The following is a 16,434-nucleotide window of genomic DNA, read 5'->3' as shown; positions in this document are numbered from 1 at the left end:
GCAAAGTTGTGTCTGACCCATTGCAACCCCATGGACAACATTCCTCCAGGCCTTCCTGTCCTCTACCATCCTCTGGAGTCCGTTGAAGCTCACGCCGACTGCTTCAGTGACTCCATCCAGCCACCTCATTCTCTGCCGTCCCCTTCTTCTTTTGCCCTCCATCGTTCCCAGCGTGAGGCTCTTCTCCAGTGAGTCCTTCCTTCTTATTAGGTGGCCAAAGGATTTGAGTTTCCTCTTCAGGATCTGGCCTTCTAAAGAGCAGTCAGGGTTGATCTCCTCTGGGACTGACCGGTTGGATGGCCTTGCAGTCCAAGGGACTCGCAGGAGTCTCCTCCAGCACCAGAGTTCAAAGGCCTCCATTCTTTGGCGCTCAGCCTTTCTTATGGTCCAACCTTCACAGCCATCCATTGCAACTGAGAAAACCAAAGCCTTGACTATACGCCCTTTCGTTGGCAGGGCAATGGCTCTGCTTTTTTCTAATGGTTAGCCTGTAATATATGACCAGTGTGTGGGTATCTCTCAATACATTTTGCTGTCCAAAATGTTAGTATCGGTAAATGCATGTTTTTTTTAAAATAGCTATTAGGGCCAGAGTGATTTAACTATAGGAAGCCTTTAGACTCCGGGTTTTCTTTTTTAAACTAGCAGACTTTTTTTTAAACTAATGGAATTGGGATTTGCTGCCAAATATTTGTTAATGGTGGTGTTGCTTCTCTCCTTCTCTCTCTCCTTCTCTCTCTTGGTGGATAGCTTTTTAGTGGCCCAGAGCAAATAAAATGGAAATCACCAACAGGCAGCCACAGAAATCAACATTGCTAACACGCTAAACAAACAGATTTCTATAATGAATAGAATTAGAAATTATTTTGCATGCTTCTACGGTATAGTGGAACACACCAGAAAAGGTTTTCTATATGCTTCTTGTTTTCTACAAATTAATACCTCTCCCTTACAGGCTCTAAGTGATTTGTGTGTGTGTGTCTGTTGAGAGAGAGAGAGAGAGAGAGGGAGGGAGGGAGGGAGGGGGGAGAGGGATGGAGAGGGACTGACTTTCCATCTCTCTATCATCTCTATTTCTCTCATGTCATCCATCCATCTATCCATTTATCCATCTATCCATCTATCCAACTATCCATCCCTCCCTCCCTCCATCTATCTATCCATCCATCCATCCAACCACCCACCCATCTTTTACCTCTTCTCATGTCTGTCTGTCTGCATCTCTCCGTCCGTCCGTCCGTCCATCCATCCATCCATCCATCCATCCATCCATCCATCCATCCATCCATCTTTCACCTCTTTCTCTCATGTCTGCCTACCTGCCTGCCTAGCTTTCTTTCTCCCCCCTCTCTCTCCATCGATCCATCAATCTATCGATCCATTGATTCATCCTACTCCTTGAGCAGGAGTTGGACTAGAAGACCTTCAAGGTCCCTTCCAGCTCTATTCTGACACACATTATCTTATCTATCCTGCATTTCTTTGGAGTTGAGCTTCCTTGCTTCATTCCCTCTCTCTCCCTCCCTCTCTCCTTCCCTCCCTCCCTCCACCTCCCCTCCCCTGCTCTCTCTTCTGGATTGTTTCTGTCACCTTTCCACTTTTCAGCCTTGAAATCAAGAACAGGACATGTAGATTACTTTGAGAATTCATTGTTCTGGTCATCTCCCTCCCTCCTTGGTATCCACAGCCAAACAAACAGCAGAAGAGTGGAGGGAAAGAACCTCAAAGACAGCTTTTATTTTTAGCGGAGGGCCTGCACACCAGGAGAAAGAGAGTCTTCATCCTTCTTGTATTTTATGATGGGTTTAGTGTCAGCTTACTGAACTTGAGAGATAAGTTAAGCCTTCTGGCACTGAAGCTGGTACTTGATGGAGGGGAAATAAAAATGCTTGGGGTAGGAGATCTGTACTTTTCAAAGCCTCAACCAGAGAGATGAGAGAAAGAAATAGTTTTTGTAATTGCATGAAGGGACCAAGGGATGAAAACAGATGCCACTTCAACATCTGCAGCTCAATAAATTGCTTATCCTGAAACGCAGAATGCATTGTAGGAGAACGGTAGAACAACACGATTTCTAGGCTATTGAATAACCCCTTCCTGATTCTATTGCACGACAGATAAAATACGACAGGCTCCATTCAGAGCAGGAATTACTTTAGGAAGAGAAACAGCTACAATGGGGATGGGTAACCGATGGCCCATGGACCGCGTTCATCCCCTTAGTCAGCAGGGTTTATGAATACCACATTGGCCAACAGTATCTCCTTGGGGTAGGCAGGGTGTCAACATTTGCCTGGATGGTAGGTGTAGCATCTTGACCATTCATGTGATGTCAATATATGCATAAAAGGAGGGGAATGTGTGTCACAATACTCCCTTTATCCAGATGGTGACCAGGCCATCAAAGAAGAGGGTGGCTTGACATCATCAAAGCTGACACAAGCCACAGAATAGAAAAAACTCAAAGAAATAGTGAGTGAAAGATCGGAAGATGTGGAGAGAACTGGCTCCTAGAATTGCCAAGAGTCGGACATGACTGAACGGACAACTTCCTCCTCCTCCTCTCTCTCCTCCTCCTTCTCCCCCCCCTCTTCCTCCTCCTCCTCCTCCTCCCCGTCTTCCCTCTCCTCTCTCTCTTCCTCTTCCTCCTCTTCCCCTCCTCTTCCTCCTCATCTTCTTCTTCCCCCTCCCCCTCCTTCTCTTCTTCCTCTTCCCCCTCTTCCTTTTCTCCCTCCTCCTCTCTCTCCTCCTCCTCCTCTGAGGGAACTTAAAAATTTGTATATTCTTATTGTTCGATAGAAAGACAGACATAAGAAAGTTCTGCAAGAAGTCTCCAGCTCCCCTTCCCCGCTCCTCTTCCTCTTCTTCTTCCTCCTCCTCCCTCTCCTCCTCCCCCTCCCCCCTCCTCTTCCTCCAGATACTATTGACCTTAGCCTAGCATTAGCATCTTCCAGGTATTCAACCTTATGGTGCTGAAACTTGGCAGCAAAAATTCAGGGTTTTTTCCCCCCAGGTATCCATCCAGGAATCTGTACGCTGATATTACTGTAGGACTGAAAGCTTAGTATTTTGCATACAGATGCATGATTTAAAAACAAAACTTGGAAGATTCAGCGGTGGGTACATGTTATACACTGGAGCTTTGCACGAAGGTATCATCTAATCTTATTTCTGCAGGATGAAGAGCCAGGAGAAGACTGATCTGGTCCTCTAACTAAAATAACAGCTCTACAGCACTTGCCCAAATATTATAACTGGAAGCCTCATATAAAATGCTGGTTACTCAAACAAAATTAATAAAGCACAAAAATGTTCTTTAAATTTGCTCCAGAGGGACATTAAGGATGGTAGACAACTGTCTTCCAAGTTTTAACAGCGATAATTACATGATTGTAAAGAAAGAAATTATATTTGGACTGCTCACCTTCCTTGATTATATGCAGATTAAGCTTCCATTAAGAGCCAACTCCAATCAATCTAAAGTGAGATTAGAGAGGATATTTGGAGGTGCTGACTTTAATTAAAGCGACACATTTTGCAACCCATCACTAAGTCAACTGACCAGTTCTGGCAGCACCCACAGAATGATTAGGGATGAGCTGAGATCTTGTGAAAACTGATTAAATACAGGAGCAAATAAGTGTTGCGTTGAATTTAATGCATAAATCATCACAATTAGAATATGCTCTTTTACAAACAGCGGGTATGAAAGCTGTGTGCCTCTCAGCCATAAAAATCTTTCCAGGTTGGGCTGCTCTATTATGGGATGGGGAGTTTTAGAGCAACCTTTAAAGGTAAAGGTTCCCCTTGCAGATATGTGCTAGTTGTTCCTGACTCTAGGGGGTGGTGCTTATCTCTGTTTCAAAGCCAAAGAGCCAGAGCTGTCCAAAGACGTCTCCGTGGTCATGTAGCTGGCATGACTAAACCCAGATGTCAGGCCTGCATTTATATTCCTTTTAGAATTTTGGCCTGCCACACTTTCTCTTATTTCATTATGCTGTTTCTTTAAGCATAGTCAATGGGAGGGGGGATTAGAAGGAGTAGGATTTTGGAATGTATTGTTTTTCATTCTTCGCTAGAAGTCAAGGTCATCCTTTGTCTCTGCACTTTCACACCTGACTGGAAGAAGCTGGGCATGGACGCCAGCGTGGAAGGAAAAGATTGGACCATGTGATGGACTGTGGGTGTGGGGACAAGATCATGAACTTTTAACTGGGTGGGATTCTGATGTAACTTCCAGAGTCGGGATCCCCACAGCTATGTGCCAACATGCCTGCTTTATTAAATTGGAACTTTAAGCATAGTTTTGCCTTCGATTCTGATTTGATTCTACATGATATTTGGAACGCTGACAGCAGAAAGCACATGGAACGCTGTGACTTTCCCACCAAAGGTGGTCCCCATTTTTCTACTTGCATTTTTTACATGCTTTTGAACTGCTGGTTGGCAGCTGAGACAAGTAATGGGAGCTCACTCTGTTACGTGGCGCTAAGGATTCAAACCGCCAAACTGCTGACCTTTCTGATTGACAAGCTCAGCATCTTAGCCACTGTGTCCCTTTAGAGCAAACTTTAAAGATCAGAAAAGAGATTCAAATTACTTTGATGCCATCTGGTGGTTAGCTGGAGTTTTGCAGCCTATACCTGGTCACCTTATCAGGGATACCTAACTTGCAGATGAAGAGAATATTTGCAATTCAAATATTGAATTATGGGGTCCTAAGCGCTCTCTGAACTTGGTGGTCTTCTTGCACACATTTCACTACCCAATTAGGCTGCACCATGAGTGCACTGATGATGTTACCTGGTTGGGTAATGAAACATCTGCAAGAAAACCACCAAGCTCAGAAAGCACCCAGGACCATATACCTAGCTAGCTTTACCTGGAATAGATACTCAGCATTGCAGTCCAGGAATGGATGGCGACAGGAGCCATTTGAGGAGGGGGTCCCAAGGATTAAACTGCAAGATTTACAGACCCATTTTTCCCTGCTACAATCCTCCTAAATTTCCAGAATTCCACAAAAATAAACAAAAACATACACTTTTTTTGTTTCCATTCAATTTAGGGGGTGATGTAAAGCAGGGGTGGGTTTCAACCGGTTCGCGGCGGTCCCCACGATCCGGTTGGTCGCCAAACCCAGAAGTAAGTAACTTCCGGGAACGGCGAAGGCCCCTCCCCGTGCCCGCGCGCGCCCGCGTGCGCCCGTGCGCGCCCGCACGCGCCCGCACCTGCTCCTTACCCGGTTTTGCCGAATTCTGCGCTTCCACACATGCGCAGGACGCATACAGCGCCTGCGCGATCCTCCAGGAGCAGCTGGAGCATCGCACAGACGCTAGTACGCATGCGCGCGCATGCGCGAGGACGCCGCCAGCCTCGTTCCAACCGAACCGGTTGGAACGGGGCGAGAAACCCACCCCTGATGTAAAGGGAATAAAATAAATTTATTACCCACCACTTCTTGCTTTACAATCAGGAGCGGCATTGCCATTAGAAGCAAAAGAATTCAGCTGCAAAACAGAAACTTGTTTAGCCATGCATCCCACAGGCTACAGAATTCCTGATTTAGCAACTTCCCTATGTAATAATTAGGGCAATAAAACCTAGATGATACAGACCCATGCTACCTGCAGGACTACCTTTTCCTAGGAGGTCAAATTGAACGGAATGAATTTCAGAAGGCCTGGGTATGTCTAGTTTAATGAAAAGAAGGACTAGGGGCAGGGGTGGGTTTCTCGCCCCGTTCCAACCGGTTCGGTTGGAACGAGGCTGGCGGCGTCCTCGCGCACGCACGCGGTGCGCGTGTGCGTACTAGTATCTGTGTGATGCTCCAGCTGCTCCTGGAGGATCGCGCAGGCGCTGTATGTGTCCTGCGCATGCGTGGAAGCGCAGAATTCGGCAAAACCAGGTAAGGAGTGGGCGCGGGGGGGGGGCTTTCGCCGTTCCCGGAAGTTACTTACTTCCGGGTTCGGCGACCAACCGGATCGCAGGGACCGCCGCGAACCGGTTGAAACCCACCCCTGACTAGGGGTGACATGATAGCAGCGTTCCAATATCTCAGGGGTTGCCACAAAGAAGAGGGAGTCAAGCTATTCTCCAAAGCAAGCAGCAATGGGTGGAAGCTCATCAAGGAGAGAAGCAACCTAGAACTAAAGAGAAATTTCCTGACAATGAGAACAATTGATCAGTGGAACGGCTTCTGTCCAGAACTTGTGAGCGCACCATCATCGGAGGTTTTAAAGAAGAGATTAGACAACCATTTGTCTGAAATGGTATAGGGTTTTCTTCATGAGCAGGGGTTAGAAGACCTCCAAGGTCCCTTCCAATTCTGTTATTCTGAAGAACTCCACTCTTTTTTAGTCTTCCTTAAGACCTTAAAGGAAGCTCAAATTCTTTGGCCATCTAATGAGGAGAGAGGGCTCACTGGAGAAGATCCTGATGTTGGGAAAGATGGAAGGCAAAAGGAGAAGGGGGCAGCACAGGATGAAATGGTTAGATAGTTTCATTGGCGCAATAGCCTTAAAATTGGGGTAAACTCTGGGAGATGGTGAATAGCAATAGCAATAGCAATAGCAGTTAGACTTATATAATGCTTCATAGGGCTTTCAGCCCTCTCTAAGCGGTTAACAGAGTCAGCATATTGCCCCCAACAACAATCCGGGTCCTCATTTTACCCACCTCAGAAGGATGGAAGGCTGAGTCAACCCTGAGCCGGTGAGATTTGAACAGCCGAACTGCTGAACTGCAGTCAGCTGAAGTAGCCTGCAGTGCTGCATTTAACCACTGCGCCACCTTGGACAGGGGGGGGGGGGCGCTGCCGTGTTGTGGTCCATGGGGTCACAAAGACTGGGACATGACTTAGTGATTCAACAACAACAACGGCTTTCAAGACTGGCACCACCTCCCCCAACCTCCATCAAAACACTGAGAGATTAGATGATGATCTGTTACTCTTGTTTGGCCCAGGTTTTTGTGGTTTTTAATGTTTTATGTTTTAACCGGTTGGGTTTTATAGTTTTTAAAATTATGTTGTATGTTTTTCAATCTTTGATTGGGAGCCACTCAGAGTTGTCTGGAAGATGGATGGCTATAGAAATGTTTAAAACCAATCAACCATAGCATTTAAATCCTGAAATATTCCTGTTGGGGATCTTACCAGAAACTTACAGTAAAGAAAATGTATATTTGATTATCCATGTTATAACAGCAGCTAGAATTGTATTTGCACAATATTGGAAAAGTGAAAAGATTCCTACAGAGGAGAATGGGATTAGAGAAATATCAGAAATGTGCAGAAATGAATAGATTAATACTGGCAATTAAAGAGAAAGAACAAAGTGATTATTATTCTATATGCGAATCATTTTGTCGATGGTTAAGAGAATAAATATAAGAATTAGGAATAAAATTAGCTGCGTAAAAATGCATCAACAGAGTTAATATAATTAATAGAGCTAAATAAATCAAGAAGAGGATTGTTATAGTATTAGATAGTGAAGATATTGGTATTAAACTGGAATAGATAAATAATGAATATGAATGTAAATTTGAATTGTTACTGCACAAAATATTTGTACTCAGACGACACAGTTTAATGGATGATGGATTGCTTATATTATAATAAAAAAAAAAATTATTTTTAAAAAAACCAACCAACCAACCAGGCTGCAAGCATCAGTTTGAGCAGTAGGTGGCAGCAAAGAATTATTTTTCCTTTTTTTGTCTTTACTGCCCTTCACTGGTCATTGCGATTTCTGCAGGCAAGATAGGGCAGCTCTTCATTTTGCAATACTCTTTCTACGATGTGTGGGTCTGAAGCTCTGGTCAACTAGGGCCTTACTTTCATCCATCCCTGATGAAATCCCTTTGTCAGATCTGCTTCCCTTACTCTGCATTTTCGTTAATCAGTAAGCGAGTGTGTCTGAACTACTTCCCCTTTGAAAATTAATGCCTCGAGATACAGATGATAGAAAGAGGGATGCAGTCAGACGGGATCGGCCTTGATCTTCTAATCTCCCAGGACAGACTTCAAAAAGCTGAGATTGCTTTTACGTCCGTGCAATTACCTGCCCACGTAAGCAGAAGCCTTCTGTAATTTACAGATCAAACCCTGTTCCGCTCAGATTGGAAACCAAAAGGCCGCATATGACACCATAAAAGTGATCTGGGATGTATTTCAAACATATAGCAATGGCACTTAGACTTCTATACCACTTTGCAGTGCTTGTACAGCCCTCTCTAAGCAGTTTACAGAGTCAGCCTTTCGCCCCCAACAATTTGGGTCCTCATTTTACCCACTTCGGAAGGATGGAAGGCTGAGTCAATCTTGAGCTGGTCACGATCAAACTGCTGTCAGTGGGTAGAGTTAGCCTGCAGTACTGCATTCTAACCACTGGAAAGGAAGGAAGGAAGGAAGGAAGGACAATAGCAATAGCACTTAGACTTATATACCACTTCATAGTGCTTTTACAGCCCTCTCTGAGCGGCTTACAGAGATAACGTATTGCCCCCAAAATCTGGGTCCTCATGTTGGAAATGTGAACAATATGAAGGGCTTTTTTTTAATCATGTTGGGTGGACATGTAAAAAAGCTAAAAATAGATGGATTCAAATCCATAGATACAGAAGATTTGAAGGATTAACATTCAAATTCACCTGTGTCTGGTTTGCCAATTGCCCAGTGGCAGATAGGGCAGTGCTCCAGAGGGTCAACATAGTTGCCCAGAGCATCATTGGTTGCCCTCTCCCCTCTTTGGAAGAGCTTTATACCTCCTGCTGCCTTAAGAAAGTTCAAAACATCCTCAAAGATCCATCTCATCCTGTGCACCCTTCTTTTTTGAACTATTACCATCTGGCAGACAGTACAGGACCATAAAACAAGAATGAATAGGCTGAAAAACAGCTTCTATCCCAGGGCAGTAACTGTATTGAATTGTACTGTATACAGAGGTGGGTCGCTACTGGTTCAGACTGGTTCAGCCTAGTAGGTAGTAACTCGGTCGCCCACACCCCTGAAACCAGTTTTATCAGCGGCTCCATAGGTGCCACCATCTTGTTTTTTTGCTTCTGTGCATGCACAGGAGCAATTTTTCACTACTATGCATGCATGTGTCGAAGTGCGTCCCCGAGCGAACCAGGATTGAAAGAATCAGGAACCCATCCCTGACTGTACAGTGTAATATTGATGCAATATCAGGGGTTTTCAATACAATTGTATAGAATGTGAGGGATGCATTTTTTTTTGTTTTATTAGAGCCGAGGTGGCGCAGTGGTTAGGGTGCAGTACTGCAGGCCACATCAGCTGACTGTTATCTGCAGTTCAGCGGTTCTAATCTCACCGGCTCAAGGTTGACTCAGCCTTCCATCCTTCCGAGGTGGGTGAAATGAGGACTCAGACTGTTAAATTAAATTAAAACAATAAAACTTTTTTAAAAGGTCTTTTTTTTAAATAATGAGGTGACTAAAACTCGATACAGTATTCCAAGTGTGGTCTTGCTAGGGTATTACAAGCTACGATTATGAGTTCACACAACATGCATCTTGAGTATCGCAGCTTAGGGTATAAACTCAGCCTTAGAAAGGAATAATATGTTCCATGCATCTTTTTAAATGAATCTCAACCTACCAATGCTCGTCATGTACTATGATGTGTTTAAGGAAATGTTTGTTGAACAAGCCGGAGATGTGGTGGCCATATCATATTGAGCCATACGTCAGTTGGCTTGGTTAGGAATCAAGTTAATGGCCACTCTATTGGATTTCATGTCGGTGTGTTCAATTTCATCGATTGAACCTTCCTGCTGAGGCCTGTGCCATAAGCACACCGCTCTTGAAATAACCTTGTGGCACTCCATGATGTTTGGGCTTTAAAAATATTTTCTACATCAAAGAGAAAACGACTCATGAAAAGTCTGTCTGTATGTCTGAATGGGATATCTTAGCAGTTAGCAGTAGCAGTTAGACTTATATACCGCTTCATAGGGCTTTCAGCCCTCTCTAAGCGGTTTACAGAGTCAGCATATCACCCCCAACAATCTGGGTCCTCATTTCACCCACCTCGGAAGGATGGAAGGCTGAGTCAACCTTGAGCCGGTGAGATTAGAACCGCTGAACTGCAGATAACAGTCAGCTGAAGTGGCCTGCAGTACTGCACCCTAACCACTGTGCCACCTCGGCTCTTCATCTTGGGAAGCTCCGGAACAGAAATTGACACGCTTTTTCATCAAGCAGATAGGAAGTTGGGTTTAAAGAAACCCAACGGGCTCAAATCAGAATAGACAGAAATGAAAAATGGCAGAAGATGGGCGTGGGAAATTTTCACTCATGAACCTGGGGAAATCCACCTGCTTGTTCCATTGGCGCACATTATAACCAGAAAATGTTCTCCAGAGCTGCATCCACATCGATCTAACTTGGTTATGGTTATTGGTTGTAGGGCGTATCAAACTACAATGTTGTAGCTCTACGGAATTCACAGTAAAAATGGATTTTAGAGATTATATGCAACGTGCCAAGCTAAATTGCTATTTTAGACTTTCTTCCCGTATCAGCAAAATGCTCTGATTTTTCCAAATGCACTCAATGGCCACTCATAAAAACCCACAGCTGCATTTTATTTCCTTAGTGCATTTACCCATTATGTTATCATCCAGGTTTGGTTACCTGGAGTATATTTCTTGCTGAAGCTGTAATGAAAACAGTAATTTCCAAACAGGTCCCCCTGTGAACAAAAAGGGGAGAAAAACAGTGGGGGGGAGGGAAATAAATTCTGCTGAAATAGAGAGACATTTTAGGCTGTCATTTCCCTTAGTAACTGCCATCTAGGAAAACAACAAATTCGCAGTCAGGATTTTGCTTAAACTATATCATTGCCGATTTACAGGTAGTTCTTGACTTATAATCGTTTGTTTAACAATGGTTTGAAATCTTGGAAAAATAATCATTTTTGCTAGGCGTAATATCAGAAAAAACGTGATCAAGGGAATGTATATTTCAGCGATAGCGAACCTTTTTGACACCAAGTGGCAAAAAGGGAGTGTGCGTACGCGCTTGGCGGGAACACGCCCTGGAAGAGAAGCTGCCAAGTGGGCATGCGCGCACCAGGAAATGACCTTCTAGTTTCTGGCGCACTCATGCACACCAGCCAGATCGTCTTCCGGTTACTGGCATGAATGCTTGCACGACGATCAGCTAGCTGGCATGCATGCACACAATGAAAACCGAAAGGCCAGCTCTTCGGCAGTTTTTGGCACTGCTGTATGTGCAAAAAACAGCCGATTGTCATGCGCATATGTGCCCCAGAAACCCGGAAGGGGAACAGGCGATACCGCACGTGCCAGCAAACATGTTGTCAGGCCTGCATTTATATTCCTTTTAGAATTTTGGCCCGCCACACTTTCTCTTATTTCATTATGCTGTTTCTTTAAGTATAGTCAATGGGAGGGGGGATTAGAAGGAGTAGGATTTTGGAATGTATTGCTTTTCATTCTTTGCTAGAAGTCAAGGTCATCCTTTGTTCTCCGCACCAGTACACCTGACTGGAAGAAGCTGGGCATGGACGCCAGCGTGGAAGAAGAAGATTGGACCATGTGATGGACTGTGGGTATGGGGGCAAGATCATGAACTTTTAACTGGGTGGGATTCTGATGTAACTTCCAGAGTTGGGATTCCCACAGCTATGTGCCAACATGCCTGCTTTATTAAATTGGAACTTTAAGCATAGTTTTGCCTTCGATTCTGATTTGATTCTACATGGTATTTGGAACACTGACACATGTCTTCGTGTGCCATTTTGGGCATGCATGCCATAGGTTCAACATCATAGGTACATTTTATATTACATGTCTTGACAGCAGCAAGAATTGTATATGCACAATACTGGAAGAACGAAGAAGAAGATAACATTAAAAAAAAAAAAAACAGACTGTGCAGAAATGGACAGACTAACACATCGCCACAATTTTGAATGTTGGATTTTCCCCCTTACCAGAGGGTGCCCCCTTGTGGAGTATTGTGAAGCCGTTACTATGGCAATGCCATAGAGCTGTACAGTAGAAGTCATTTTAAGGCAGTACAGTAAAAGCCATTTTAAGGGACAGCAGGCTGTATCTTAACAGAATACCCCGCTCCCCAAGGGCTATTAGGGGGTGTCTTACCCCCCACAGTATTTGTTTCCAGAGAGTAAATCATCTGTGTACCAAGTCTGGTTGAAATTGCTCCAGGCATTCCAGAGTTATGCTGGAAAACACACACACACACACACACACACACACAGAGCCATTTTTATATAGACAATATTGTAATCTTCCTTTCAAGAAATAGTATACAGCCACGTAAACTGAAACAAACTTCTATCTCCTGCAAAGAGTTTAGATCTATAAATCAGTGGAAACATATACATCCATGAAATTGATGTAAAACACACACAAACAAATCTCAGGTCGGCACAAAGTCGTAGGATACACACTTAGTATTAAAAGACAAGAGGTACACAGAATTTGGAAGGCAGTGATTAAAGGAACCCAATTTGTTATAGGGACTCAACTGTATGCCAAACAATAGCAGGAGTGGTATTAGTAAACCAGTGGTGGGTTTCAATTTTTTTTGGAAACTCTTCTGTAGGTGTGGCCTGCTTTGTGGGAGTGGCTTGCTGGCCATGTGGCCATGTGGGAGTGGCTTGGCAGTCATGTGACCGGATGGGAATGGCTTGGCAGATCGGATGGGAGTGGCCAAGACGATGTCACTGAATTCTTTGCCCCATTGGATGATCTACAAAAAGATTTAAAAAAGGAAATTTATTACTTTGTGTACTTACTACTTAAATAAGATTAAAATAAGTACACAAAACAATAAAAGAGCTACTTACAGAAGGAAGATGACGGTCCTTGCCAGTCTTCAATATCACTGACTCGAATGAATGGCCTGCACAAAGAGATACAGAAAGGAATACTTTAACTGCTTGCACTACTATATTAAGTGTGAAACAAGCACACAAAGCAATAAAACAGCTACTTACATAGGAAAGATGACTATTCTAGCGGTCATACTCTGTTGCCTCTTCATCCTGTTAAATAATACTAACTGCAGAAGAAATAAAACAATATTGGACACGATTGTGGTTGTAAGCTGAGGACTACACTACAGGTAATAGAAGGGACCTCTGTTTTCACCCAACAATGTACAGTCTTTTCAGGAAGGATCTCCCCCAACAAACAGGGAAGATATAGTTTTTCATCTAAGAAGTTAGATCAAGAATGAATGTCATAGGTAGATCCACAGAGCAATACAGATTTTTTTTCCTGAAATTTATTCCTCAGTTCAAAAAACAGGAATATATGAATTAGGCTCAGTACTTAGGACAGACCAAGTAGCTATTCAAGAGTTAGTGGTGTCATGGTTAGAAGCAATGGTAAAGCAAGATATGGATTTAAAACCAGTAATATTTGGTTGGACATTTCAAAGGAAATACAATACATATTTAATTTTATACATGTTAACAGCTGCTGGAATTGTGTTTGCACAACAGTGGAAAAATATAGATATGAAAATGAATAAATATTAGAATGTGCAGGAATGAATAAATTGACAATTAAAATCAAGAAGGCTTCAAATACTTTTTCAAGTGAGATTTGTTTTATCAATTGCTAACTAACAGAAACAGAAATTAGAAATCTAAAAGTATGAAAGAAAACACCAATTATGTAAGGAAAGGTCACTAAAATGTATAAGGAAATATTATTAGTACTTGATCATTATTAATGTGTAGATAACTGCAGGACATTACAAACCCACACACCAGGGGTGGGTTTCTCGCCCCGTTCCAACCGGTTCGGTTGGAACGGGGCCGGCGGCATCCTCGTGCACGCGCGCGGTGCACGCATGCGTACTAGCGTCTGCGCGACGCTCCAGCTGCTCCTGGACGATCGCGCAGGCGCTGTATGTGTCCTGCGCATGCGTGGAAGCGCAGAACTCGTCAAAACCGGGTAAGGACCGCGGGCGGGCGGGCGCGCCCTTCGCCGTTCCCGGAAGTTACTTACTTCCGGGTTTGGCGACCAACCGGTTCGCAGGGATCGCCGCGAACCGGTTGAAACCCACCCCTGCCACACACACAAACTATGACAGTGCCAGGAAAACACACACACACACACAAAAACAAATAAAATTGGGGGAAAAATAATTTGCAGATGAAACCAGTTTTTTTCCCTAACCCTAAGGACAGGAAAGATAAAGCCACTGGAATAAAAACCATCAAGGCATTGTGGGAAATTATAAAAGACAGTGCTAGGAAGTTCACAGAACCAGGAACCACAATTACCTAAACAACCAGGTATCACACAGAAACACACAAAATCTGGCAAAGTTGCCTTGCACCAACCTGGCCTGCCCATAGAAAAGCAATTTTTTAAAATAAATTTTATGTGTCTCAAAGTGGCTGCTTTTCTATGGGCAGGCCAGGTTGGTGCAAGGCAGCTTTGCAAGATTTTGTGTTTATTTCCGTAGTGAATTCACTACAGAAACACACAAATCTCCCAAAGTACTTGCAAATAAAACCATGAAAAATATTCTATCCACAATACATGCAAATAAAACCATTAAAAATATTCTAGACGCAATAAATAATTTAAAAAAAAAACATTAAAAGCATAAAGGAAAAAAAAACGGGTCACTTACTAGCAGGCAGAATCAGCAGCTCTCCTATGCGATAGATGCAAGGAGCAGGCAGGTGACCAGGTAGCAGGTAAGGTGGCCTGACTGGCAGGCTTAGAAGTCGCAGGGGCTTCTGTGTGTCTCATTTTTGGCCTCCAGTGCCACTCTGCCATCCAAAAACGGGCCCATGCATCCCGTTTTTGGCCTCCTCAACCTCCAGAGGGCGGGGGGCGGCTGGCGGCTGGTAGGGGGGGCAATGTGGCAGGGCAGCCTCATGGTCCCACGCGGTCCAGATTAATGGCTTCGGCAGGCCGAATCTGGCCCGTGGGCCATAGTTTGAGGACTCCTGGTTTAGCCCCGTTTTACAACCTTTCTAGCTAAAGTTGCTAAGTGAATCTGGCTTCCCCATTGACTTTGTTTGCAGAATGTGATCACATGACCCCAGGACAACATGGCCATCATAAATACATGCAACTTGCCAAGTGTCTGAATTTTATCAGGTAACCACAAGGATTCTGCAACGGTTATAAGTGTGGAAAATGACACCCCCCCTTTTTTTCAGTGCAAGCAAACAGTCATTAAACAAATGGTCTCTACCTATATTCCAATCAGGATCCACACAGTTTTAGTCTCAGTCCAAAATTAAAAACAAGGCAACTTCTTCCCTTTCACAACAAGAGGAGGAGGTTGAAAAGACAGCTGCCCATCAAAACGCGGTGGAAAAAACCCAAAAGGCAGCTGCTGGAAATCCTGTTCCATTTATTATTGTCCCACCACATTGTGAGGAAAAGCTCTTTCTCAAGAGAAATGCTTACCCTCTCCTGTGTGCACTTCAAGCAGCTTCTCAGGAGGCTATAAATCTCTCTTGGGAAAGAGATTTTCTTCAAATTGTGCACAGATAATACAGGGAAGTGTCTTTGAAAGCACTGCTGTGCTCTGACCCCCCCCCTTTTTTTTTTCACTTTAAACCAGGGGTGACCAACCTTGGCATTTTAAAACTGGTGGACTTCAACTCCTAGAATTTCCTAGCCAGCATTCCCAGGAGTTGAAGTCCATACATCTTAAAGTTTCCAAAGTTAGACACCCCTGCTTTAAATCAGACCTGGCTGGAGCCTAGAGTTACATTTGTGAACAAGGCAGACATTTTTAACATGAAGCTCCAAAAGAGTCCAATCAGAGAAAGGAATATAAACCTAATGTTTATTTATTTATTTTTCAATTTCTATGGCCACCCATCTCAAACAAGTTTATATAATGCTAATAAGCCTAACATAAAATTAAGCATAGAAGCTTCATACTCTTCTCTGGGAGCACCGAGAACTTTTCTGCCTCCGCTGACGTCACCGCAGCTGCTGGGCGCGGAAAGATGGAGGTAGCCAGAGCCACGCCGAGGCAGCCTGATCCTCCCTCCCTCGCTAGCCGGGAAGCGCGGAGAAGAGTGGAGGCAGGAAGATTCTTGGCGTTCTGGGAAGCCATGAAAGCGACCGGGGAGCGCCGAGAACCTTCCTGCCTCCGCTGGACTTCGTGTGTGCCTTGCGACTGCAATAGACATCCAGAAGCAGTGGGGGCTGTCAGGCTGGAAGCCCAAACCCCATTAGCCACAAAAGCCGCTTCTGGACATCTATTGCAGTTGCGAGGGGTGCATGGAGAAAAGCATGAAGTCCAGCAGAGGCAGGAAGGTTCTCGGCACTCCTGAGAACCTTCCTGCCTCCGCCAGTTGCCGGTTGCCCAGCTGGCATGGCCTCACGCGAACGCCTCCTCCTCCTCCTCTTCACTCCCCAAAGGCTC

At 44.3% G+C, this 16,434-nt stretch overlaps 1 protein-coding gene across 1 annotated transcript in view; it reads right to left on the bottom strand.

Moving 5' to 3' along the window:
• The window catches only part of LOC116516224 (connector enhancer of kinase suppressor of ras 2-like), a 371,953-nt gene that overhangs the window by 70,007 nt on the left and 285,512 nt on the right, over window positions 1–16,434 (bottom strand). The window lies entirely within an intron of this gene.

The sequence above is a fragment of the Thamnophis elegans genome, chromosome 12 (assembly GCF_009769535.1).
Source record: "Thamnophis elegans isolate rThaEle1 chromosome 12, rThaEle1.pri, whole genome shotgun sequence".
In the NCBI taxonomy this organism is placed as follows: Eukaryota; Metazoa; Chordata; class Lepidosauria; order Squamata; family Colubridae; genus Thamnophis; species Thamnophis elegans.
Note: the sequence above shows the minus strand (reverse complement) of the source record. Positions and strands in the feature narration are given on the sequence as shown.